The sequence below is a fragment of the Heterodontus francisci genome, chromosome 37 (genome assembly GCF_036365525.1).
Source record: "Heterodontus francisci isolate sHetFra1 chromosome 37, sHetFra1.hap1, whole genome shotgun sequence".
In the NCBI taxonomy this organism is placed as follows: Eukaryota; Metazoa; Chordata; class Chondrichthyes; order Heterodontiformes; family Heterodontidae; genus Heterodontus; species Heterodontus francisci.
This window is the reverse complement of record NC_090407.1, coordinates 37,840,739-37,868,466: the sequence shown is the minus strand read 5'-3', so window position 1 is coordinate 37,868,466 and position 27,728 is coordinate 37,840,739. Positions and strand designations below refer to the sequence as shown.

Sequence of the window (27,728 nt, the reverse complement as noted above, 5' to 3'; positions counted from 1 at the left end):
AACTCTCTCTACTTCCCTAGTTATGCAGCTTGCTAGAACACCGGCCCCAGCACGGTTCGGGTGTAGACCGTCCCGATGGGACAGCCACCACTTTCCCCAGTACTGGTGCCTGTGCCCCACGAACAGGAACCCATTTCTACCACACCAGTCTTTGAGCCACGCATTAATTTCTCTAATCTTATTTGCCCTATGCCAATTTGCACGTGGCTCAGGTAATAATCCAGAGATTATTACCTTTGAGGTTCTGCTTCTTAATTTGGTGCCTAGTTCCTCATACTGACTATGCAGAACCTCTTTCCTTGTTCTGCCTATATCATTGGTACCTACATGGACCACGACGACTGGATCCTCCCCCTCCCACTGTATGTTCCTCTCCAGCCCTGAGCGGATGTCGAGAAGCCAGCAGACAACACAGACGTCTGGACCTTCGCTCTTTGCAGAGAACAATGTCAATCCCCCTAACTATACTGTCCCCTACTACCACTACATTCCTTTTTTTCTCCCTCCACTTGAATGGCTTCCTGTACCATGGTGCCATGGTCAGATTGCTCATCGACCCTTCAGCCCCCACTCGCATCCAAACAAGCTGAAAGAATCTCAAACCTGCTGGACAATCGCAAAGGCTGAGGCTCCTGCACTCATGCCCTCTGAGTCCCCTTTCCTGCCTCAGCTGCAGCCACATTCTCCTGTCCCTGACTCAATCAGAAGACCCTATCCTAAGGGGTGTGACCACCTCCTGGTACAAAAGGTCCAAATAACTTTCCCCCTCCCTGATGTGTCACAGTGTCTGCAGCTCGGACTCCAGTTCAAAGACTTTGAGCCAAAGCTATTCGAGCTGCAAAAACTTAATGTAGACGTGTTTGCCCTGGATCACACTGGCATCCAGGAGCTCCCACATGCTGCAGCCGTGACACATCACCAGTCCTGCCATCCTTAATGTGTTTTAATTAACTACTTAATTATTTTATTCAATTATTTATTTTATTTTCCTTTATTTTAATATATTTTATTAAGCTTACCACTAGTTCCTTTACTATTTTAAACGTTAGGAATAGAATGGACCTTAATCACTGACTAGATACTCACCAAACAGGTAGCTTCTGCCCAAACCAATCACCTACCTGCTTGCTTGTGATGTTTGATCCTATGTTTGACTTAAATTGAATTAAATTAAAAGCTTACCTTAATCATTAAGATAACATGGCAACATGAATTTGCATAAAGATGATGTTTTTACCTGCCATGTACTGTGAGAAATTAAATATGAAAATAAATGCAGGAGACACGGAGATCAACAAAGCACGACTGTGCCGGTAATTACTTACAACAGAACTTTTTTCCAACTGACGTCTTTTTGTAGTTTACAAACTTCACTATTAATAGGAAGGTTTGCATTTGTGCTGCAGGAGCAAAATACTCTTCCTTCCCAATATTTATTGACTGGAACAAAGATGACCAAATAACATTTGAAATACAGACTGATCTCCTGCTGTAACTGCTTGAGGGAAGAGAAATCTGGTTTGAAGTGCAAGTTTAAAGAGTCTTACGTGATTTAAACACTTGAATCCCTCCAGTCTGGTTCCTGCGTGTGCTGGAACACAAAGATTGCCTTGTCCAAACCTATAAATGTAATTCTCAGTGACTGTGACAGTAGCATGGTCATTCTCTCTGACCTTTCTGCAATGTAAACTTCTATTCTTCTTAACCACCTTTCTTCTGTCATTCAACTCTGTGAGACTATCCTTGTAAGATTCCTGCGTGTCATAGTCATACAGCATAGAAACAGGCCCTTCGGCCCATCGCGTCCATGCCGACCATAATGCCTGTCTATACTAATCCCACCTGCCTGCAATAATTCCATATCCCTCTATGCCTTTCTCCTTCAAGTACCTGTCCAGATGCCTCTTATGTGGATCTCTCTGGACACAGCTAGCACATCTCTAGTAAAGGTTTCTCTCTGCTACCCAATAAAGTAACTTCTGGAGTCCCCAAGGATTCATCCTTGGCCCCTTTCCTTTGTCCCATTAAAATGCTGCCCCTTAGTAGCATTTCCCATAGCCAAGCGATCAACCTCCATATGTATGCTGATAAATGGTTGACTCTGCCCTTCCACTGCTTCTTTTGATGGCTCACCCATCCCCATCTCGTCAGACAGCCTGTCAAATGTCAAGTCTTGGAAAGGCCACAGCTTCATTCAACAGGACATTCTGGGCACCTGCAGCAGCCTCTGTTCCTTTGACACTGAATCCAATCCCTAATGCTAAACTAGACTGTGCACAACCTTGGCAGCATATTCCAACTGAGCTTCAAGCCCCACATCCTCTCCACCACCAAAACAGCTCATCCTCATTTCCACCTCCAGGCTCTCCTTGCTGGCCTTCTTTTGCCAGCACTCCACAAGCTCAAATTGTCCAAAATGCAGCTGCCGTATCTTGTTAGACATCCAGCTCCGCATACCAGTCACTCTGATCCTCCAGTATTTACACTGGCTTCCTGCACGACCAAGAAACTGATTTAAAATTTTGCATTCTTTACTTAAAATCCCTCTGCTGCCATGTTTCAACCCATCTTTTCAACTTACTCCTTACTTTCTGCTATTGCATTTAGTCACTAAATTCTGGCCTCCTATTCAATCCCTCCATTTTTAAGCAATTTAAGCTGCACCATTTTAAGGCCTTTTCTTCCAAGATATCCCCCCACCTCCACACCCCCCCCCCCAATATATCTCCAACTTATTACTTCGTCAATACAAAAGCAAACCTCTGGGGATGCTGGAAAAGGTTCTGATGAACGGTGTCACAGACCTGAAACATTAACTCTGTTTTTCTGTCCACAGATGCTTCCTAACCTGCTGAGTATTTCCAGCATTTTCTGCTGTTACTACTTCGCCCTCCTCTTCTGGAAACCTGCTCAAGACTCATCTTTGCGCCCAGGCCTTCAATCATTCCTCTAAAGCTCAGGGTTCCTATCCTCTTGCTATTCTGAAAAGGTGTCTTGGGAGGTTTTGCACTTTAGAGGTGATGTACAGCTTTAAAGACGTCTGCAAACGCGACATGAAATCCTGTGACATTGATCACAAGTCGTGGGAGTCAGTTGCCAGCGTCCGCCAGAGCTGGCGGGCAGCCATAAAGGCGGGGCTGAAGTGTGGTGAGTCGAAGAGACTTAGTAGTTGGCAGGAAAAAAGACAGAGGCGCAAGGGGAGAGCCAACTGTGTAACAGTCCCGACAAACAAATTTCTCTGCAGCACCTGTGGAAGAGCCTGTCACTCTAGAATTGGCCTTTATAGCCACTCCAGGCGCTGCTTCACAAACCACTAACCACCTCCAGGCGCTTATCCATTGTCTCTCGAGATAAGGAGGCCAAAGAAGAAGAGAAGAGAGAAGACGACGACAGTGTAAAATAGGGGTTTTATTTCTTTCCAATGATGGTTCTCATATTTCTTTCTACTTCACCATAATTTTTGCACGACCATATTTTAAAATTATCACCCTTGTGTTTAAATCCTTCCATGGCCTGGTTCCTCCCTATCTCTGCAACCTCCTCCAGATCCCCAAACTCTTGTACAACCACTCCCTTTGCCCCAGTATTGACTAGTGTCTTTACCAACTGGACCCCCACATTCTTGAATTCCCTCTCAAGACCCTATGCCTCTACAAACCCTTCTCATTAAAACTCTCTTTAAAATCCTCTCCAACCAAGCTTTTGGCAGCCCCATCTAATAGTTCCTTCCCTGGCTCAATATTCAGTTTTCCTTATGCCCTTGTGAACACGTTAAGGTTTATTTTAACATTAAAGTTGCTACATATGTATCAGCCATGGCTCAGTTGGTAACACTCTCACTCGAGTCACAAGGTCCTGGATTCAAGTCCCATTCCAGAACTTGAGTATGAAAATGAAGGCTGGCACTCCAGTGAAGTACTGAGGGTGTGCTGCACTGTCAAAGGTGCTGTCTTTTGAATGAGGCCCATCTGCCTGCGTCAGTGGATGTAAAAGAAACTCTGGCTCTATTTCGAAGAAGAGCAGGGGAGTTACCCTGGTGTCCTGGCCAATATTTATCCCTCAATCAATATCACAAGAACAGATTATCTGGTCATTATCACATTGCTGTTTGTGGGGGCTTCTTGTACTCAAATTGGCTGTCATGTTTCCTACATTACAACTTTTGACTGCACTTCAAAAGCTGTAAAGCGTATTGAGACATCTGGTGGGCATGAAAAGCGCTATGTAAATGCAAGTCTTTCTGTTTACCATGTTGAAAAATCATCTAATATGGAAACTGTTGGCCAGGTTAAGAAAATAAAATTCTTACCATATCTAATAGTGAGTCGAATTACAGATATCAGCTATGGCTGTCTCATTATCCAGAAAAACCACAATATAATTGAGGTCATTACACGAGTAGCTAGAATTGGTTGGCTTACAGTACAGCATCCACAAAGAGTATACCTTTTAGCTCTGCAAAAATGAGCAGAAAACAGACAGTTTAGCAGAAATGTAGCAGACAGCTTAAGCAAAAAGAAAGGCAGATACCAAACTGAGCGCCTTGCAAAAATGTCAGCTGTAGTGCAGCTCTGCTGATGTCAAAGAGCGTGGTTTACCCAAACATTACCTCATGTAATATTCAGAGAGAGAAAGCCAAATGATGAGAGTGAATAGAAGTTGGACCATGCATAAAGCTTGAGCTGTGGAACACAGAACTTTACTGTAGTTTGTAGGAATTGGGTTGACGTCTGAAGCATGAAATAAAAATCATGTTGGGTTTAATAAGTAAGGCAAAGGTAAAGCAGTGGATTGGTTGGCTCAGGATGAGGATACTGTCCAGCTGCTTTATCAATGATCTTTCCCCCATCATAAGGCCAGAAGTGGGGACTTAGGCTATTAATAGTAGCAAAGTTTATTAGTATTGGTAGGGTTTATTAACAGTGCTAACGTTTATTAGTTTTGGTAAGGCTTATTAATAGTAGTGTGGTTGATTGTTACCAGTAGTAAGGTTTATTAGCACTTAGAGTAAGGTTTATTCCTGTGTCCTGGATAACCATTGTGCAGGAAGTATCAGTTGCAGCAGCTTGAGCAGCAGCTGGCGCCACTGCAGTACATCTGTGAAGTTGAGAGCTTCGTGCATAGCATGCTTACAGATATGGTCACCCCACAGCTTAAGAATACGCAGGGAGAGAGGGAATGGATGACCACCAGACAATCAGGAAGCAGCAGGCTGGTAGTGCAAGCATCCCATGAGTACATCCCACTCTCCAACATGTATTCAGTTCAGAATACAGTTGGGGAGGCGGTGGTGCAGTGGTATTGTCACTGGAGTAGTAAGCCAGAGACCCAGGGTATTGCTCTGGGGACATGGGTTCGAATCCCACCACAGCACAAGGTGGAATTTGAATTCAATTAATAAATCTGGAATTAAAAGCTAGTCTAATGATGGCCATGAAACCATTGTTGATTGTTGTAAAAACCCATCTGGCTCACTGCTGTCCTTACCTGGTCTGGCCTATATGTGACTCCGGACCCACAGCAATGTGGTTGACTCTTAAATGCCCTCTGAAATGGCCTAGCAAGCCACGCAGTTGTATCTAACCACTACGAAGTCAATAAGAAAGAACGAAACCAGACGGACCTGCCGGTGTCAAGGTAGGCATCGGAAATGACAACGGAAAACCCAGTCCTGTCAACCCTGCAATCCTCCTTACTAACATCTCAATCCTCCTTACTAACATCTGGGGGCTTGTGCCAAAGTTGGGAGAGCTGTCCCACAGACTAGTCAAGCAACAGCCTAACACAGTCATACTCACGGAATCATACCGTACAATATCCCAGACACTGCCATCATCACCCGAGTATGTCCTGTCCCACCGGCAGCAGAGGTGGCGCCACTGTGGTATACTGTCGGGAGGGAGTTGCCCTGGGAGTCCTCAATATCAATTCTGGACCCCAGGAAGTCTCAGGGCATCAGGTCAAACATGGGCAAGGAAACCTCCGGCTGATTACCACCGACCACCCTCCCTCAGCTGATGAATCAGTATTCCTCCATGTTGAACACCACTTGGAGGAAGCACAGAGGGTGGCAAGGGTGTAGAATGTACTCTGGGTGGGGGACTTCAAAGTCCATCACCAAGAGTGGCTCGGTAGCTCCACTACTAACCGAGCTGGCCAAGTCCTAAAGGACATAGCTGCTAGACTGGGTATGCAGCAGGTGGTGAGGGAACCAACAAGAGGGAAAAACATACTTGACCTCATCCTCACCAATCTGCCTGCCGCAGATGCATTTGTCCATGACCGTATCGGTAGGAGTGACCACTGCAGAATCCTTGTGGAGACAAAGTCCCGCCTTCCCATTGAGGATACCCTCCATCGTGTTGGGTGGCACTACCATTGTGCAAAATGGGATAGATTTCAAACATCTAGCAATGCAAAACTGAGCATCCATGAGGCGCTGTGAGCCATCAACAGCAGCAGAATTGTACTCAACCACAATCTGTAACCTCATGACCTGGCATATTCCCCACTCTACCATTACCATCAAGCCAGGCGACCAACCCTGGTTCAAAGAAGAGTGTAGGAGGGCATGCCAGGAGCTGCACCTGGTATACCTCAAAATGAGGTGTCAACCTGGTGAAGCTACAACACAGGACTACTTGTGTGCCAAACTGCGTAAGCAGCATGCGATAGACAGAGCTAAGCGATCCCATAACCAACGGATCAGTTCTGCAACATCCAGCCATGAATGGTGGTGGACAAGTAAACAACTAACTGGAGGAGGTGACTCCACGAATATCCCCATTCTCAATGATGGGGGAGCCCAGCACATCAGCGCGAAAGATAAGGCTGAAGCATTTGCAACAATATTCAGCCAGAAGTGCCGAGTTGATGATGCATCTCAGCCTCCTCCTGAAGTCCCCATCATCACAGAAGCAGACTTCAGCCAATTCGATTCACTCCGCGTGATATCAATAAACGACTGAAGGCACTGGATACTGCAAAGGCTATGGGCCCTGACAATATTCCGGCAATAGTAATGAAGACCTGTGCTCCAGAACTTGCTGCACCCCTAGCCAAGCTGTTCCAGTACAGCTACAACACTGGCATCTTCCCGACAAAGTGGAAAATTGTCCAGGTATGTCCTGTACACAAAAAGCAGGCTCCTGATCTCATTACAGCCTTGGTTCAAACATGGACAAAAGAGCTGAACTCAAGAGGTGAGGTGAGAGTGACTGCCCTTGACATCAAGGCAGCATTTGACCGAGTATGGCATCAAGGAGCCCTAGCAAAACTGAAGTCAATGGGAATCGGGGCGGGGGGTGGGGGGGGGGAGAAACTCTCCACTGGTTGGAGTCATACCTAGCAAAAAGGAAGATGGTTGCGGTTGTTGGAGGTTAATCATCTCAGTCCTTGGACATCACTGCAGGAGTTCCTCAGGGTAGTGTCCTAGGCCCACCTATCTTCAGCTGCTTCATCGATGACCTTCCTTCAATCATAAGGTCAGAAGTAGGGATGTTCGCTGATGATTGCACAACATTCAGCACCATTCGCGACTCCTCAGATACTGAAGCAACCAGTGTAGAAATGCAGCAAAACCTGGACAATATCCAGGCTTGGGCTGATAAGTGACAAGTAACATTCCCGTCACACAAGTGCCAGAGAGTGACCATTTCCAACAAAAGAGAATCTAACCATCTCCCCATGACATTCAATGGCATTACGATCGCTGAATCCCCCATTATCAACATCCTAGGGGCTACCATAGACCGGAAGCTGAACTGGAGTAGCCATATAAATACTGTGGCTACAAGAACAGATCAGAGGCTAGGAATCCTGCGGCGAGTAACTTACCTCATGACTCCCCAAAGCCTGTCCACCATCTACAAGGCACAAGTCAGGAATGTGATGGAATACTCTCCACTTGCCTGAATTTGTGCAGCTCCAACAACACTCAAGAAGCTCGATACCATCCAGGACAAGGCAGCCCGCTTGATTGGCACCTCATCCACAACATACAGTCCCTCCACCACCGACGCACAGAGGCAGAGTGTGTACCATCTACAATAGGCACTGCAGCAACACACCAAGGGTCCTTAGACAGCACCTTCTAAACCAGTGACCTCTACCAATTAGAAGGACAAGGGCAACAAATGCATGGGAATACCACCACTTGTAAGTTTCCCTCCAAGTCACACACCATCCTGACTTGGAACTATATCACCATTCCTTCACTGTCGCTTGGTCAAAATTCTGGAACCCCCTTCCAAACAGCTCTGTGGGTGTACCTACCTTACATGTACTGCAGCGGTTCAAGAAGGCAGCTCACCACCACCTTCCCAAAGGCAATAAATGCTGGTCAAGCCAGCAATGCCCACATCCCATGAATGAATAAAAAAAAAATTGCTGATGAGAGTGATGATTCATCTGGGGAATGCAGCCGGAGCCAAGTCCATGGCATAACAGGTGGCTCAGCTGTACAGGGGGGAACAAAGAAGACTGGAAGAGCAACAGTGATGGGAGATTTGAGAGATAGGGGGATAGACAAGCATTTCTGCGGCTGCAGACGTGAATCCAGGATGGTGTGTTGCCTCCCTGGTGCCAGGATCAAGTATATTACTGAGTGGTTGCAGAGCACCCTGAGGGGAAGAGGGTGAACAAACAGCAGTTATGGTCCACAGTGGTACGAACAACAGAAAGAGAGATGTGGTCCTGCAGTCAGAATTTAGGGACCCAGGTAGGCAATTAGCAAGTAGGGCCTCAAAAGTAGTAATTTCCAGATTATTCCCAGTACCATGCACAAGTAGTATAGAAATAGGAGTATAATTGAGATGGCTTGGCAGGAAAGATGGTGCAAGAGGAAGGATTTTAGATTCTTTGAGCATTGGGACTGGTTCCGGTCGAGATTGAACCTGTATAGGCCGGAGAGGTTGCACCTAAATAGAGCCGGGACGGAGTTCCACCTGGGGCAATTGGCTAATGCTATTGGGAGGGTTTAAACTTGGGAGGGTTTAAACTAACTTGGCAGGGATGTGGGTACCAGAAAGGAATATCAGAGAGGTGCACAGAATACCAGGAGAGATGGATAGCACTAGAGTAGGGAACAGTAAGTTATTAGGTGGGGTGAGAGTAAAGGAAAAAGTAATAAAGTCTGAATCAGGGTTACTGCGCATGCATGTGAATGCAGAGTGTGGTAAATAAGTTGGTGAGTTACAGGCGCAGGTTGACATGTGGAAATATGATGTTGTGGCTATAAGAGACCTAGCTCAGAGAAAGGAAGGACTGGGTATTAGATCCAAGATGTTCAGCAAAGATAGGAAAGGGGGAGTGGTGGCAATATTGATTAAGGAGAGCATTGCAATTGTGGAGAGGATGGCCCAGATGAGTGGAGGACAGAAGCTATTTGGCTAGTGCCAAGAAACAAAAAAGGTGCAATTTCATTGCTCAGTATAGTCTATAAGCCACCAACTAGTGACAACGATGAAGGGAAACAAATTTGCAAGAAAACTACAGAGAGATGCAAGAATCACAGAATTGTTACAGCGCAGAAAGATGCCATTGGCCCACTGAGTCCGCACCAACTCTCTAAAAGAGCAACTCCCTCAGTTCCATTCCCCTGCCTTCTCCCTACAACCCTGATCATTCTTCCTTTTCATATAACAGTCTAATTCCCTTTTGAATGCTTCAATTGAATCTGCCCCCACCACATTCTCAGGCAGCACATTCCAGACCTTAACCACTCGCTGCATGAAAAAGTTTTTCCTCATGTCACTTTTGCTTCTCTTAACTAATACTTTAAATCTGTGCCCTCTTGTTCTCAACCATTTCATGAGTTTCTCTCTATCTATTCTGTCCAGACCCCTCATGATTTTGAATACCTCTATCAAATCACCTCTCAGCCTTCTCTTCGCCAAGGAAAAATAGTCCAAATGTCTCCAATCTATCTTCATAACTGAAGTTCCTCATCCCTGGAACCATTCTCGTGAACCTTTTCTGTACTCTCTGCAATGCCTCAGTGCGGTGCCCAGAATTGGATGCAATACTCCATCTGACGCCGAACTGGTGTCTTATACAAGTTCAACATAACTTCCTTGCTCTTGTACTCTATGCCCCTCTTAATAAAGCCCAGGATACTGTATGCTTTATTAACTGCTCTCACCCTGTCCTGCCACCCTCAATGACTTATGCACATATACACCCAGGTCCCTCTGCTTCTGCACCCCTTTTAGAATTGTACCCTTTATTCTATATTGTCTCTCCATGTTCTTCCTACCAAAATGAATCACTTCACATTTCTCTGCATTGAACTTCATCTGCCGCCTATCTGCCCATTCCACCAACTTGTCTATGTCCTTTTGAAGTTCTACACTATCCTCCTCTCAGTTCACAATGCTTCCAAGTTTCGTATCATCTGCAAACTTTGAAATTGTGCCCTGTACACTATGGTCTAGGTCACTAATAAATATCAGGAAAAGCAAGGGTCCAACACGGATCTCTGGGGAACTCCACAACAAACCTTCCTCCAGCCCGAAAAGCATTCATTAACCACTACTCTTTGTTTCCTGTCACTCAGCCAATTCTGTATCCATGTTGCTACTGTCCCTTTTATTCCACGAGCTACATGTTTGCTCACAAGTCTGTTGTGTGGCACTGTATCAAACGCCTTTTGAAAATCCACGTACACCACATCAACAGTATTGCCCTCATCAACCCTCTCTGTTACCTCCTCAAAAAACTCCAGCAAGTTAGTTAAACATGATTTTCCCTCAAGAAATCCATGCTGGCTTTCCTTAATTAACCTGCATTTGTCCATGTGACTATTGATTTTGTCCCGAATTATTTTTTCTGGATGTTTTCCCACCACTGAAGTTAAACTGACTGGCCTGTAATTGCTGGACTTATCTTTACACCCTTTTTTGAACAAGGGTGTAAAGGTTTGCAATGCACCAGTCCTCTGGCACCACCTCCAGAGTCTAAGGAAGACTGAAAAATTATGGCCAATGCCTCTGCGATTTCCACCCTCACTTCCCTCAGTATCTTTGGATGCACCTCAGCCAGCCCTGGTGCTTTATCCACCCTAAGTGCATAGTGTCTGACTTACCTCCTCTTTAAATATTGCCGGGGTTGCATCTTCTTCCTTGGTAAAGACCAATGCAAAGTATTAATTTCATACCTCAGCTATGCCCACTGCCTCAATGTGTAAATCTCCTTTATGGTCCCTAATCGGACCCACTCCTCCTCTTACCACCCTTTTACTATTTATATGCCTATAGAAAACTTTGGGATTTCCTTTAATGTTAGCTGCCAGTCTCTTTTCATTCTCTTTCTTTGCTTCTTCACTTCCCTTCTGGACCTTCTATATTCAACCTGGTTCTCAATAGTATTATCTGCTTGGCATCTGTCATAAGCACACTTTTTCTTCTTTATCTTAATTTCTACCTCTTTTGTCATCCAGGGACCTCTGGATTTTTTGCCCTACCTTTCCCCTTCGAGGGAACATACCTTAACTGTGCCCGAACTATCTCTGCTTTGAAGGTAGCCCATTGTTCATCTACCAGTTTTCCTGCCAGCTTTTGACTACAATTTATTCACCCCAGCTCCATTCTTACCCCATTGAAGTTGGCCTTCCCCCAGTTAATTATTCTTATCCTGGATTGCTCTTTGTCCTTTTCCATAGTCAGCCTAAGCCTGATGATACAATGATCACTATCCTCCAAATGCTCTCCTACTAATACTTGATCCACTTGACCCAGCTCATTCCCAAGAACCAGCTCTAGCAGTGCCTCTTTTCTTGTTGGACTAGCAACATACTGCTGTGGAAAGTTTTCCTGAACACACTCTAGGAACTCTTGCCCCTCACTGCCCTTTACACTACTATTATCCCAGTCTATGTTCGCACAATTAAAGAACCCATTATAACGACCCTATAATTTTTTTTTAACATGTCTTTGAAAGCTCCTTGCAAATTTGTTCTTCCATGTCCTTCCCACTAGCTGGTGGCCTACAGACAACACCGAGCAATGTAACTGCACCTTTTTTGTTCCTTAGCTCTAGCCAAATTGATTTTGTCCTCAACCCCTCTGGGACATCCTTTTTCTCCAGCACTGCAATGCTCTCCTTAATCAATACTGCCACCCCTCCTTCTTTTTTCTCTTTCCTATCTTTCCTGAATACCTTGCATTCAGGAATATTTAACACCCAGTGTTGCCCTTCTTTGAGCCAGGTCTCTGTTATAGCCACATCACGTTTCCACCTGTCAATCTGCTCCTGCACCTCACCAGTCCTCTGTGCAATCACATACATGCACATTAACCCTGATTCCTACTTTATTACTTTCTCCCTTACTCTGACCCCACCTAATAACATACTATTCCCTACTCTTGTGCTATCTATCTCCCCCAGTATTCTCTGCACCTTGGTATTCCTCTCTAATACTTGCTCCTGGTTCCCACACCCCTGACAAGTTTTGCTTCCCTCCAATCTGAGCTCCCTCTCAGGTTCCCATTCCCCTGACAATTTAGTTTAAACCCCCCCCCCCAACAGCACTAGCAAATCTCCTTGCGAGGATATTTGTCCCTGCTAAGATGCAATCCACCCATCATGTACAGATCCCACCTGCCCCAGAACCGGTCCCAATGTCTCAGCAATCTAATGTCCTCCCTCCTACACCAGTTCTCCAACCACCTGTTCAATTGCTCAATTCTCCTATTCCTATGCTCACTTGCACGTGGGACTGGGAGTAATCCTGAGATTACTGCTTTTGAGGTCCTGCTTTTTACTCTCCTTCCTAGCTCCTTAAAATCTGCTTTCAGGACCTCATCCCTCTTCTTACCTACATCATTGGTACCAATGTGGACTACGACCTCTGACTGTTCACCATCCCCCAGAAGAATGTCCTGCAGCCTCTCCGTGACATCCTTGTCGCTGGCACCAGGGAGGCAACACACCATCCTGGAGTCACATTTACTACCGCAATTACTGCCGCAGAAACGCCTGTCTATTCCACTAACTAACGAATCCCCTATCACTACTGCTCTTCTTCCTCCCCTCCTATGCAGCTGAGCCACCTGTGGTGCCACAAACATGGCTCTGACTGCACTCCTCTGAGGAACCATCAACATCACCAAAATGGGAAACCGATTAGCGAGTGAGATCATATCAGGAGACTCCTGCACTACCTGCCTGGCTCTCTTAGACTGCCTGGCAGTCACCCATTCTCTATCTGCCTGCATGCTCCTAACCTGTGGTGTGACCAGCTCGCTAAACATGCTATCCACGAAGTCCTCCGCCTCGCAGATGCACAACAGTGACTCCAGCCGCCGCTCGAGTGCCGAAACCCGGAGCTCAAGCTTCTGCAGCCGGTGATACTTCCTGCAGGTGTGTTTGTCTGTGACACATGGTGCATTCATGACTTCCCACATACCATAGGGTGTACATTCCACTCGGCAGAGCTGCCCAGCCGCTCTTAACTTTACAGACTATTTATTATAAGTCGGATACTAACCAGGTACTCACCAAACAGCTCCTTCCACTGCACCGAAGCAGGAACCAAATACTGGAGGATTAAAAAAGTGGAAAAATGGAGCACCTCCTCCCCCTTTCACCGAACTCACCAAACTCGAATCTCTACACTCAGGTTGCAGTCTGCACACTGTTTGCAGGCTACACCCAGACCTCCATATTTATACCTTTTGAAGATAAAACTGCAGCAACCCAGATTTGACTGGTCAGCTACTTAACTAATCAGCTACTCTGCAGTAGAGACTGTTCTTCCCTGCCTAAAGAAACTTACTTTACTTTCTTAACCTTACTTTATCTAGAGGGTAAATCCCAGTTAAATACTAACTGCAGACCATATTTTTCTAAAGATAGCATTTAAAATGCCCACTCACCAAACTCGAATCTCCACACTCAGCTTGCAATCTACTCACCGTTTTATATAGTTATAATGGGGTCTTTAATTATCCGAATATAGACTGGGATAGTAGTGGTGTAAAGGGCAGAGAGGGGCAAGAGTTCCTAGAGTGTGTTCAGATCAACAAGAAAGGAGGCACTGCCAGACCTGATTCTTGGGAATGAGGTGGGATGTGGATCAAGTGTCAATAGGAGAACATTTAGGGGACAGTGATCATTGTATCGTAAGGTTTAGATTGGCTATGGAAAAGGGCAAAGAACAATCCAGAGTAAGAATAACTAACTGGGAGAAAGCCAACTTTAACAGGGTAAGAATGGATCTGGGCCAAATAAATTGGAAACAAAGGTTGGCAGGAAAAACAGTCGTTGAACAATGGGCTACCTTCAAAGAAGAGATAGTTCAGGCAGTGTAAAGATACATTCCCACAAAGGGGGAGGGTAAACAAATCCAGGGCTCCCTGGATAACAAGAGAGATAAAGAAGAAATGTATTTGAGACAGAGGTCAGGTGGATAATTATGCCGAGAACCAAACTGAATATAGTAGGTCCAGAGGTGAAGTGAAAAAGCAAACAAGACAAACAAAGACAGAGTATGAAAAAAGACTGGCAGCTAAGATAAAAGGAAATCCCAAAGTCTTCTATAGCACATAAAAGGAGGAGTGGGCACGATTAGGAACCAAAAAGGGGATTTACGCATTGGGGCAGGAGGCATAGCTGAGTTATTAAATGAATGCTTTGCATCTGTCTTTACCAAGGAAGGAGATGCTAACCAGGCTATTGTGAAAGAGGAGGTAATTAATACACTAAAAGGATTTAAAATTGATAAGGAGGTGGTATTGGATAGGCTGTCTGTTCTAAAAATTGATGGCACTAGGACTGGATGAGATGCAACCAAGGATAGACAGAAGTGAGAGTGGAAATTGCAATAGCACTGGCCATATTTTTCCAGTCTTCCTTTGACTCAGGGGTGGTGCCAGAGGAATGGAAAATTGCAAATGTTTACATCCTTGTTTAAAAAAGGATATAAAGGTAAGCCCAGCAACTATAGGCCGGTCAGTTTCACTTCAGTGGTGGGGAAACTTCTAGAAACAATAATTCGGGACAAAATTAGTAGTCACATGGACAAATGTGGGTTAATTAAGGAAAGCCAGCATGGATTTGTTAAGGGAAAATCATGTTTAACTAATTTGCTGGAGTTTTTTTTGAAGAAGTAACAGAGGGTTGATGAGGGAAATGCTGTTGATGTGGTGTACATGGACTTACAAAAGGCATCTGGCACAGTGCTGCACAACAGACTTGCAAGCAAAGTTATAGCTCATGGAACAAAAGGAACAGTAGCAACGTAGATACGAAATTGGCTGAGTGATATGAAACAAAGAGCAATGGTTAACGGATGTTTTTCGGATTGGATGAAGGTTTGTTGTGGAGTTCTCCAGGGATTAGTGTTAGGACCCTTGCTCTTCCTGATATATATTAATGACCTAGACCTCGGTGTACAGGGCACAATTTCAAAATTTGTAGATATGAAACTTGGAAGCACTGTGAACTGTGCAGAGGATAGTTTAGAGCTCCAAAAGGACATAGACAAGTTGGTGGAATAGGTGGACAAGTGGCAGATGAAGTTCAATGTGTAGAAATGTGAAGTGATTAATTTTGGTAGGAAGAACATGGAGAGAGACAAAAAAATAAAGGGAACAACTCTAAAAGGGGTGCAAGAGCAGAGGGACCTGGGTGTATATGTGCATTAGTCATTAAAGGTGGTAGGACAGGTTGACAGCACGGTTAATAAAGCATACAGTATCCTAGGCTTTATTAATAGGGGCATAGAGCATAAGAGCAAGGAGGTTATGTTAAACTTGCATAAAACACTGGTTCAGCCTCAATTGGAGTATTGTGTCCAGTTATGGGTGCCGCACTTTAGGAAAGAGGTGAAGGCATTGGAGAGAGTAAAGAAAAGATTCAAGAGAATGGTTCCAAAGATGAAGATAGATTGGAGAAGTTGGGACTGTTTTCTTGAAGAGAAGGCTGAAAGGAGATTTGATAGAGCTATTCAAAAGCATGAGGGGTCTGGACAGAGCAGACAGGAAAAAAACTGTTCCCACTCATGAAAGGATCAAGAACGAGGTTTAAGGTAGTTGGCAAAAGAAGTGATGGCGACATGAGGAAAATCTATCTCACACAGTGAGTGGTTATGATCTGGAATGCTATGCCAGAGTGTGTAGTGGAGGCAGGTTCAATCGAGGCATTCAAAAGGGAATTAGTTATCTGAAAAGGAAGAATGTGCAAGGATACGGGGAGAAGGCACCAACTGAATTGGTCAGATAGCCAGCGCAGACATGATTTTTTTTTATTCGTTCATGGGATGTGGGCGTCGCTGACTAAGCCAGCATTTATTGTCCATCCCTAATTGCCCTTGAAAAGGTGGTGATGAGCTGCCTTCTTGAACCGCTGCAGTCCTTGGGGTATTGGTACACCAACAGTGCTGTTAGGAAGGGAGTACCAGAATTTTGACTCAGCAATGATGAAGGAACGGCGATATAGTTCTAAGTCAGAATGGTATGTAGCTTGGAGGGGAACTTGCAGGTGGTGGTGTTCCCATGCATCTACTGCCCTTATCCTCCTAGGTAGTAGAGGTTGCGGGTTTAGAAGGTACTGTCGAAGCAGCCTTGGTGAGTTGCTGCAGTGCATCTTGTAGATTGTACACACTGCTGCCACTATGCATTGGTGGTGAAGTGAGAGAATGTTGAAGGTGGTGGATAGGGTGCCAACCAAGAGGGCTGCTTTCTCCTGGATGGTGTCGAGCTTCTTGAGTGTTGTTGGGATTGCACCCACCCAGGCAAGTGAAGTGCATTCCATCACACTCCTGACTTGTGCCTTGTAGATGGTAGACAGGCATTGGGGACACTGGAGGCGAGTTACTCGCTGTAGAATTCCAAGCCTAACATGCTCTAGCAGCCACAGTATTAATGTGGCTGGTCCAGTTCAGTTTCTGGTCAATGGTAACCCGCAGGATGTTGATAGTGAGGGATTCGGCATCGGTAATGCCATTGAACATCAAGGAGAGATGGTCATTGCCTGGCACTTGTCTGGCGTGAATGTTACTTGCCACTTATCAGCCCAGGCCTGAATGTGGTTCAAGTCTTGCTGCATCTGGACATGGGTTGTTTCAGTATCTGAAATCTGCGAATGGTGTTGAATATTGCACAATCAGCCCTGAACATCCCCACTTCTGACCTTATGATGGAAGGAAGGTCATTGATGACGCAGCTGAAAATGGTTAGGCCCAGGACACCGTTGAGGCCGAATGACCTCCTTTGGTGTTGTAACAATTCTGTGATTCTGATGATTGAACAATGTTCAGTCCCATTCGCAGCTCCTCAGATAATGCAGCAGTCCGTGTACATATGCAGCAAGACCTGGACAACATTCAGGCTTGGGCTCATAAGTGGCAAGTAATATTCGTGTCACACAAGTGCCTGGCAATGATCATCGTCAAAAAGAGAGAATCCAACCATCACTACTTGAGATTTATATGGCATTACCATCGCTGAGTCCCCCACTATAAAATTCCTGAGGGTTATCAATGACCAGAAACTGAACTGGAGCAGCCATATAAGTACTATAGCTACAACAGCAGGTCAGAAGCCAGGAATCCTGCGGCGAGTAACTCACTTCCTGACTCCGCAAAGCCTGTCCACCATCTACAAGGCACAAGTCAGGAGTGTGATGTAATACTCTCCATTTGCCTGAATGGGTGCACTCCAACAGCACTCAAGAAACCCATCCACCAACTTAGAACATTCAGTCCCTCCACCACCGATGCACAGAGGCAGCAGTGTGTACCATCTACAAGATGCACAGCAGCAAGGCTCCTTTGACAGCACCTTACAAACCCACGACCTCTACCACCGAGAAGGACAAGGGTAAATCAGACACAAGAACACAATAGGAGCAGCAGTAGAGCATATGGCCCATTGAGCCTGTTCTGCCATTCAGTATGATCATGGCTTAGGATTCAACTCCACTTTCCCACTTGCTCGCATATCCGTCGATTCAGAGAAAGCAAAGATCTGTCTATCCCAGCTTCAAATGTATCCAACCCTTTGGGGTTGCAAATTCCAGATATTCACAACCCTTTGAGTGAAGTAATTTCTCCTCATCTCAATCCTAAATGATCAGCCCCTTATCCTGTGCTGTGTTTTAGATTCCCGACCAGCAGAAACAATCTCTGTGTCTACCCTATTCAGCCCCTTCAGAATCTTGTATGTTTCAATGAGATCGCCTCTCATTCTTCTAAACTCCAGACAATATAGGCCCAATTTACTCAGCCTCTTATCACAGGATAACCTCCTAATCAAAGGGACCAATTTGTGAACCTTCGCTGTACCACCTCTAATGCAAGTAAAGGCCAACATCCCATTTGCCTTCCTAATTGTTTACTGTACCTGCATGCTAACTTTCTGCATTCCTTGTACAAGCACACACAAGTCCTTTTGAACATGACAACACCACCACCTGCAAGTTCCCCTCCAAGCCACACACCATCTTGACTATATCACCATTCCTTCACTGTTGCTGGATCAAAATCCTGGAACTCCCTTTCTAACAGCACTGTGGGAGTACCCGCACCAGACAGACTGCAGCAGTTCAAGAAGGCAGCTCACCACATCCTTCTCAAGGGCAATTAGGGATGGGCAGCAAATGCTGGCCTTGCCTGTGACACCCACATTCCATGAAATAAAAAATGGAAGTAGGGAAAGAGAACTAAATACAGAAGGCAATTCATTCCTTATGAAGCCTTTTATAAAAAAAAATCTTTAATATGTTTATTTTTCAAGCAGCAACCACATGAAACAGTGAAATTCTGCTGGTGCAGAAATGAGGAAACTGAAGTTCACAGGTTGTGGCCAGGGGATTCCTGACGCCACATTACCCCGTCCCATAAAACAATTTTTAAGCTAAACTCACTATCTCACTTGTATATTTATCAGTATGCGCAGGGACAATATGCTGCTCATTACTCATTAGTGTGTCCATGCCCTGATCATTTCAAATCTAGCAGGATCATCAATGCGCAGAATGATAGTTTCCCAGTGTGAAATGTGTGTCTGTCTTGAGCAGGCACTTTCTATACAGGAAACTACATCCCCTATTCCAATGACATCATACCTTTAACTGTAGGAGGATGTGGTCTCAGTATTAATCAGAAACTGACTGCTGTAGGAAGATGTGCTCAGCCCACGTTAAACCATACACAAGTTTCCGTTTGTTAGCCACGACACAAGAAAAGAAAGTATCAAAGGCAAAAAAGATATGTTGGTTAAAAGAGTATTATTGGCACAGAGAATTATCGGCTTCAAGGGTCAACTAGCCTACTGAATTATTCTGAAGATAGACATATCATTATCTCAACCCTCAATTAAAGTTTTACTCTGTAGAATTTCTGGATGTCGCTGCCAGCAGCTAACTGAGGCAGACAGCCCAGAAACGTACTGGTTCATATTCCAGTATGTGTCAAATTAACTCATTTCAAGTGGGATGTCTGTAGGGGCACTACAATGTAGAGTGGTTCAACCAGCAGCCCTTAAAGGGACTGCTGGAAGCTACTCGAAAAGCACTGCAGGCATGTTGTTTCAATGCAAGAATTTTAGTGCACGTCTCCCCTCCATCCCCAATCACCTGCCCTCCTTTCATTGAACATTTCTGAGAATTCTCTGCAGATGAGCTGCTGGATTTCTCGTTAGGGTCAGCTCTTAAAACACTCGTCACTCACATGTAAATGAAGTCTGACCGACAAAATTGCTCATGCTTTCGGCCAAAATTATTGGCTGGATTAACTGGATGTCCAACCCACCGCCTGCCCAATCTCTGCCCAAAAGAGAAATCAAACCCATCGTGCTGACAGGTACCTTGCCAATTTGGGATGGGGGTGGGGCTAGGCAAGAGGAATCCAGTGGATCCTCTGCAAAGCTGAGGCGAGATATTCAAATAAAGGAGGGAATAAGCATTCAGGTGTGGAGCATTAAAATTGTGTTCTATTTTGTGTGCTTACTCGAAGAAGGATGTCAAGATCATGGAGAGGGTGCAGAAGAGAATGGTTAAGATGATACCAGGGACAAGAAGCTTTGTGAGGAGACACACACTAGGGCTCTTCCATTAGAAGAGAAATATTAAGAGATCAAAAGAAGCGTTCAAAATTATGAGAGGGTTTGTTGGTTAGTGCATCAGTAACTAAATGACATTAACCTATTGCCATTACCAAAAGAACAAACAGGTTAGACAAAACTTTTTTAAAATTATAAAAGCATTTTATTAGGAGATGGAGTGCTACTAGAAATAGTGGTGGGAACAGGATTCAGAATATCTTTTAAAAGGGAGGTATTTGAAAACAGAGTTACTCCGCAAAACGCAGAGCTTGCACAGAGCAATAGCGGACGTCATCAGTGCTTGCGAACATTTGTTAGTATGAATGCTGCACACGCGCGCTGACGTCACCACGCAATGATGTCCTCACCCCTTAATAGCCATGATCGCTGCCTGCATTCCCTTGAACAGTACCCCGCTCCCCCCTGCCATATCTGCTTCAATCGCTGCTCCTCCCCATCCCCCAGTCGTTCGCTTCTTCCTGAGCCACTCGCTCCCACCCTCCCCGCTTCCCCCCAACCCCCTCACGGCCACTCGCTCCAAGCATCACCGCTTCCCCCTTTGGCCGCTCGCTCCAGGCCTCGCCTCTTCCACACACCCCGCCCCCACTACCCCCCCCCCCCGTCCCCTTGGCCACTCACTCCCCACCTCACCGCTGCCTTCCCTCAACCACTCGCACCCGCCCTCGCCACTTCCGCTTCAGCTACTCACTTCTCGCCTCACCTCTCCTCCCATTGGCTGATTGCTCCACACCGCGCCACCCATGAAGCGGCCGAGGAGTGACGGGACGATGTGGGAACGAGTGGCCAAGTGGGGGAAGCAGCGTGGCCTGAAGCAAGTGGCCGTGGTGGGTAAGGGGTGTGGCGGGGAAGTGGGGAGCAAGTGGCTGAGGGAAGGCAGCGGCGAGGCGGGGAGCGAGTGGTGAGCAGACGATTGCAGGAGGGAGCAGCGAAAAGAAGCGCGATGGCAGGACAGAGCGGGGTACTGTTGGGGGTCGGGTGGAGGGGGCGATCACAGCCATTAAGGGGATTTGCATTTAATTTGTTTTTTTGTGACAAATTGAGCAGCACTATCTTTATTACTGGCAGCTGCCTGAGATGTCAAACAGTTATGTTTCAATGGATGAGGATGCATTTGCGCATGTGCCAGTACTGCGCCACCTTGTGGTTGCGTTGTCAGCAAATGCAGCCATTTGAAAAAGAAAAATTTAAACGGTAATAGAAAATGGACAGAGAATGAGATAAAGGAGAGGGCTCTTTCAGAAAGCTGGGTACAATTCCCAGTACACTTGTAGCCTGTTGGATGACAGAACCATCACTGAACTAACCAAATACGGGCTAAAACTAAACAAGTTGAAAAGGTTTGAGATTAAATAGGGAAAGATTATTTTCGGTGATCGATGTTCGACTACTCCCCTTTTTGTATACAAAAAGAGCTTTTGTCATTTTTTGTACATGGTCGGCAGCAGTTCTAGAATGTAAAGCAAGGTAATGACGAGGTCCTGAAAATGCCAGATGTGTAGATACATTCTTTCATTACATTTGGGGAAATTTAGTAGCTATTAACATAAAAGAATGCCTGAAATGGTAAGAGTCCAGCAACCAAGTTAACGGATAACTTTGCTAAAATTCGGATTCCAGGCCAAATTCTCCCAAATGACAGTATTTGTAGAAAAGACAAAGTGTGCAAATAGAATTCTCGACCCTGCATTTAACTTCTATGTAATTATTATAAACAATTAATTTTAAAGTTTAAGTTTCATTAAGAAAGGTCTTTTCAGAAACTATACTGCACACTGGTGCATATCAGGTTTTTAACCTCCCCTATGGAAATTACAGTGGCAGTGCTTGCTGCTGTATGGTGTAAGGACAAAAGAATTGTTTCACAGAACAATTCCCAAAGTCATGGAGGAAAGAGAAAATGGCAAAGAGCAAAGGAAATCAAGAAGTATTTTTCTTTCAAAGTGATTCCCCATTCTGTAAAACTTATATCGCCAAAGGGAAGATCTCTGCTGTTTGGCCACTCCACAATTACCAGTGAAATCAAGGAGTGACTCAACAGATGAGCAGCGAGGAAACAATGCCCGACAAGATCCCTGCAGGTGAAGATTTTCCAGCAAAACAAAAAGGATAATTATCTGGTGGTATATTCTAAATTCACTTGTAACAGCCCTTCAAAACAATCCCACAGGGGATGATGAGACCAAGTGGGCCCACATCAGAGACGCCATCTATGAGTCAACTTTGACCACCTACGGCAAAAGTGCGAAGAGAAATGCAGACTGGTTTCAATCTCATAATGAAGAGCTGGAACCTGTCATAGCCGCTAAGTGCACTGTACTGTTGAACTACAAGAAAGCCCCAAGTGAGTTAACATCCGTAGCACTAAAAGCAGCCAGAAGCACTGCACAAAGAACAGCCAGGCGCTGCGCAAATGACTACTGGCAACACCTATGCAGTCCTATTCAGCTGGCCTCAGATACCGGAAACATCAGAGGAATGTATGATGGCATTAAGAGAGCTCTTGGGCCAACCATCAAGAAGATCGCCCCCCTCAAATCTAAATCAGGGGACATAATCACTGACCAACGCAAACAAATGGACCGCTGGGTTGAGCACTACCTAGAACTGTACTCCAGGGAGAATGTTGTCACTGAGACTGCCCTCAATGCAGCCCAGCCTCTACCAGTCATGGATGAGCTGGACATACAGCCAACAAAATCGGAACTCAGTGATGCCATTGATTCTCTAGCCAGCGGAAAAGCCCCTGGGAAAGACAGCATTACCCCTGAAATAATCAAGAATGCCAAGCCTGCTGCACTCTCAGCACTACATGAACTGCTATGCCTGTGCTGGGACGAGGGAGCAGTACCTCAGGACATGCGCGATGCCAATATCATCACCCTCTATAAAAACAAAGGTGACCGCGGTGACTGCAACAACTACCATGGAATCTCCCTGCTCAGCATAGTGGGGAAAGTCTTTGCTCGAGTCGCTCTAAACAGGCTCCAGAAGCTGGCTGAGCGCATCTACCCTGAGGCACAGTGTGGTTTTCGTGCAGAGAGATCGACCGTTGACATGCTGTTCTCCCTTCGTCAGGTACAGGAGAAATGCCGCGAACAACAGATGCCCCTCTACATTGCTTTCATTGATCTCACCAAAGCTTTTGACCTCGTCAGCAGACGTGGTCTCTTCAGACTACTAGAAAAGAATGGATGTCCACCAAAGCTACTAAGTATCATCACCTCATTCCATGACAATATGAAAGGCACAATTCAACATGGTGGCTCCTCATCAGACCCCTTTCCTATCCTGAGTGTCGTGAAACAGGGCTGTGTTCTCGCACCCACGCTTTTTGGGATTTTCTTCTCCCTGCTGCTTTCACATGCGTTCAAGTCCTCTGAAGAAGGAATTTTCCTCCACACAAGATCAGGGGGCAGGTTGTTCAACCTTGCCTAAGAGCGAAGTCCAAAGTACAGAAAGTCCTCATCAGGGAACTCCTCTTTGCTGACGATGCTGCTTCAACATCTCACACTGAAGAGTGCCTGCAGAGTCTCATCAACAGGTTTGCAGCTGCCTGCAATGAATTTGGCCTAACCATCAGCCTCAAGAAAACGAACATCATGGGGCAGGACGTCAGAAATGCTCCATCCATCAATAGTGGCGACCACGCTCTGGAAGTGGTTCAAGAGTTCACCTACCTAGGCTCAACTATCACCAGTAACCTGTCTCTAGATGCAGAAATCAACAAGTGCATGGGAAAGGCTTCCACTGCTATGTCCAGACTGGCCAAGAGAGTGTGGGAAAATGGCGCATTGACACGGAACACAAAAGTCCGAGTGTATCAGGCCTCTGTCCTCAGTACCTTGCTCTATGGCAGCGAGGCCTGGACAACGTATGTCAGCCAAGAGCGACGTCTCAATTCATTCCATCTTCGCTGCCTCCGGAGAATACTTGGCATCAGGTGGCAGGACCGTATCTCCAACACAGAAGTCCTCGAGGCGGCCAACATCCCCAGCTTGTACACACTACTGAGTCAGCGGCGCTTGAGATGGCTTGGCCATGTGAGCCGCATGGAAGATGGCAGGATCCCCAAAGACACATTGTACAGCGAGCTCGTCACTGGTATCAGACCCACCGGCTGACGGCTGCAAACGCGACATGAAGTCCTGTGATATTGATCACAAGTCGTTTGAGTCAGTTGCCAGCGTTCGCCAGAGCTGGCGGGCAGCCATAAAGGCAGGACTAAAGTGTGGCGAGTTGAAGAGACTTAGCAGTTGGCAGGAAAAAAGACAGAGGCGCAAGGGGAGAGCCAACTGTGTAACAGCCCCGACAAACAAATTTTTCTGCAGCACCTGTGGAAGAGCCTGTCACTCTGGAATTGGCCTTTATAGCCACTCCAGGCACTGCTCCACACACCACTGACCACCTCCAGGCACTTACCCATTGTCTCTCGAGATAAGGAGGCCAAAGAAAAAAATATATATTTTTATATAATCAATGGGAAATGATTTGATCAGAAAGAAAATCCAAGACTTTCCTCCCCCTTCCGCCTGTCACCACAACTAATAAGTTTGTCACTCTCAAAAAAAATTTACAGCAACTTCTTTGTGTAGGCTTTTACAAATATTTGCATATCAATACCCAATACCAATTCACTTTTACAGTTGAACGCTAAAATCATCCTGGGATCTGTCATATCCTGGCAGAATTAGATGCTTAAATACAGTGGAAAAGTTTGCTCGTCTTTCCTTCTGTTCGTGAAATTTAATGCTGCATTTTTACACAAACTTGCAAATGAATACAATGATATCAGATCAGTTACAGGGAATTAGAGCTAATTGCCAACTTGCACATTACTGAGAGATTAATTCAGAAAAATCAGCCAAAGTGAAGTCAATATTCGGTTTGAGAAGAAGAGTAAGTCAGAAGCCAGTATTGTATGTTTAGGCAAGGCTGACTTTGAAGGGATACGGCAGAAATTGAACAAGTAGACTGGGCTGAACTGTTAACTGGTAAAAATACAGATTAACGGCGAGATATTCAATGAAGTATTTGGTTCAATACCTACCTCTAAATGACGAGCTTATGTAATTAAGCAACCCTGGTCAGCAAAAGAAGTGAGCTATATCATTGAAGTAGAGTACTCACATATGTACATACGAACAAATGAATTAGGAGCAGGAGTAGGCCACTCGACCCCTTGAGCCTGCTCTGCCATTCAACAATTCATGGTTGATCTGATTCTAATCTCAACTCCACATTTCCACCTACCCCCGATAACCTTTCATCCCCTTGCTTAGCAAGAATCAGTCGACCTCTGCCTTAAAAATATTCAAAGATTCTGCTTCCACTGCCTTCTGAGGAAGAGAGTCCCAAAGACTTACGACCCCCAGAAACAATTTCTCCTCATCTCTGTCTTAAATGGGCGACCCCTTATTTTTAAACAGTGACCCCTAGTTCGAGATTCTCCCACAACAGGAAACATCCTTTCCACATCCACCGTGTCAAGACCCTTCAGGATCTTGTATGTTTCAATCAAGCCACCCCTTACTCTTTTAAACTCCAGCGGATATAAGCCTAGCCTGTCCAACCATTCCTCATAAGACAACCCGCTCATTCCAGGTATTAATTTAGTGCACCTCCTCTGAACTGCTTCCAGCACATTTACATCCTTTCTTAAATAAGCAGACCAATACTGTACATCGTACTCCAGATATTGTCTCACCAATAGCCTGTATACCTGAAGTATAACCTCCTGACTCTTGTATTCAATACCCCTCGCAATAAATGATAACATTCTATTCGCTTTACTAATTACTTGTTGAACCTGCATACTAACCTTTTGCGATTCATGCACTAGGACACAAAGATTCCTCTGCATCTCAGAGCTCTGCAATCTCTCACCATTTAGATAAAATGCTTCTTTTTTATTCTTCCTGCCAAAATGGACAATTTCACATTTCCCTACATTATACTCCATTTGCCAGATCTTTGCCCACTCACTTAACCTATCTATCTCCCTTTGTAGCCTCCTTATGTCCTCTTCACAACTTTCCTACCTATCTTTGTGATCAGCAAATTTAGCAACCATACCTTTGGTCTCTTCATGCAAGCCATTCATATAAAGCTGAGTCCCCAACACTGATCCCTGTGGCACACCAGTCATTACATCTTCCCAACCTGAAAATGAGCCATTTATGCCTACTCTGTTTCCTGTTAGCTAGCCAATCTTCTATCCATACCAATATATTACAAAGAACAAAGAACAGTACAGCACAGGAACAGGCCATTTGGCCCTCCAAGCCTGCGCCGATCTTGATGCCTGCCTAAACTAACACCTTCTGCACTTCCGGGGCCCATATCCCTCTCTTCCCTTCCTATTCATGTATTTGTCAAGATGTCTCTTAAACGTCGCTATCGTATCTGCTTCCACCACCTCCCCTGGTAGCAAGTTCCAGGCACTCACCACCCTCTGTGTAAAAAAACTTGCCTCGCACATCCCCTCTAAACTTTGCCCCTCGCACCTTAAACCTATGTCAGCTAGTAACTGACTCTTCCACCCTGGGAAAAAGTTTCTGACTATCCACTCTGTCCATGCCGCTCATAACTTTGTTAACCTCTATCATGTCGCCCCTCCACCTCCGTCGTTCCAGTGAAAACAATCAGAGTTTATCCAACCTCTCCTCATAGCTAATGCCCTCCAGACCAGGCAACATCCTGGTAAACCTCCTCTGTACCCTCTCCAAAGCCTCCACATCCTTCTGGTAGTGTGGCGACCAGAATTGTACGCAATATTCCAAGTGTGGCCTAATTAAGGTTCTGTACAGCTGCAGCATGACTTGCCATTGTTTATACTCTGTGCCCCGACCGATGAAGGCAAGCATGTCGTATGCCTTCTTGACTACCTTATCCACCTGCGTTGCCACTTTCAGTGACCTGTGGACCTGTACGCCCAGATCTCTCTGCCTGTCAATACTCCTAAGGGTTCTGCCATTTACTGCATACCTCCCACCTGCATTAGACCTTCCAAAATGCATTACCTCACATTTGTCTGGATTAAACTCCATCTGCCATTTCTCCGCCCAAGTGTCCAACCGATCGATATCCTGCTGTATCCTCTGACAATCCTCATCACTGTCCGCAACTCCACCAAACTTTTGTGTCATCCGCAAACTTACTAATCAGACCAGCTACATTTTCCTCCAAATCATTTATATATACTACAAACAGCAAAGATCCCAGCACTGATCCCTGCGGAACACCACTCGTCACATCCCTCCATTCAAAAAAACACCCATCCACTGATACCCTCTGTCTTCTATGACCGAGCCAGTTCTGTATCCATCTTGCCAGCTCCCCTCTGATCCCGTGTGACTTCACCTTTTGTACCAGTCTGCCATGCGGGACCTTGTCAAAGGCTTTAGTCAAGTCCATATAGAGAACATCCACTGCCCTTCCTTCATCAATCATCTTCGTCACTTCCTCAAAAAACTCAATCAAATTAGTAAAACACGACCTCCCCTTCACAAAACCATGTTGTCTCTCGCTAATAAGTTCATTTGTTTCCAAATGGGAGTAAATCCTGTCCCCGAATAATCCTCTCATAGTTTCCCTACCGCTGACGTAAAGCTCACCGGCATATAATTTCCTGGATTATCCTTGCTACCCTTCTTAAACAAAGGAACA

At 45.4% G+C, this 27,728-nt stretch overlaps 1 protein-coding gene across 5 annotated transcripts in view; it reads right to left on the bottom strand.

Annotated features, from left to right (window-relative positions):
• Nucleotides 1–27,728, bottom strand: part of cep104 (centrosomal protein 104) — a 376,777-nt gene that overhangs the window by 126,723 nt on the left and 222,326 nt on the right. The gene's annotated exons all lie outside the window — the stretch shown is intronic.